At 44.9% G+C, this 601-nt stretch overlaps 1 non-coding gene across 1 annotated transcript; it reads left to right on the top strand.

Moving 5' to 3' along the window:
* Window positions 1-294: 294 nt before the first annotated feature.
* Window positions 295-366, top strand: Trnat-cgu (transfer RNA threonine (anticodon CGU)). The gene has a single exon. It is a non-coding gene; the product is annotated as a tRNA-Thr (tRNA).
* The last annotated feature ends 235 nt before the right edge of the window (window positions 367-601 follow it).

The raw sequence follows: 601 nt of genomic DNA, 5'->3' as shown, positions 1-601 counted from the left end.
TCACACAAGGAAGACAATTTCTTATTACTATACTAAGGGGCACCTCGGTTCCCTTTCTTCTCCTTCACTACATAACGAGGGCCCGAATCCGGCAGCAATGATGCCTTCAGGTAGCATATGTGGGTTTATTGACCAGTTGCCATCGCCCAAAAAGATCACGTGCTCGTGACGCCTGCGGCAGAAAGGATGTTCCACATCCGCCCTTGGTTTGTGAGTGGTCGCGCTGGCTAACACTCCCAGGGTTAGTTCCAGTTGTAAAACATAAATACCCCAGAAAGTGGATGGGAAAACGGTTCCGCGGTAGCTCAATGGTGAGAGCATCGCACGCGTAATGCGAAGACGTGGGTTCGTTCCCCACCTGCGGACAGTTGTTTTTTCATCCATTTTCATTTTCATTAATTTATCGTTTCTTTAATTGAATTATTAAGTACAAGTAATTTTCCACTATGTTGTACTTGGTGTTATTGTTTGTTGGCTCATTATGATATGCTTATTAAAAAATCGGGCCCCTCGGTTCCCTTTCTTCTCGTATACTAAGGGTAGCACTTATGTAAAAGCCGCTCCTCCACCTTTGCAGCCCAGCATTCGAAACAAAAAATGT

This window comes from Dermacentor silvarum, chromosome 11 (assembly GCF_013339745.2).
Source record: "Dermacentor silvarum isolate Dsil-2018 chromosome 11, BIME_Dsil_1.4, whole genome shotgun sequence".
Lineage (NCBI taxonomy): Eukaryota > Metazoa > Arthropoda > Arachnida > Ixodida > Ixodidae > Dermacentor > Dermacentor silvarum.
This window is presented reverse-complemented; position numbering and strand designations above follow the sequence as displayed.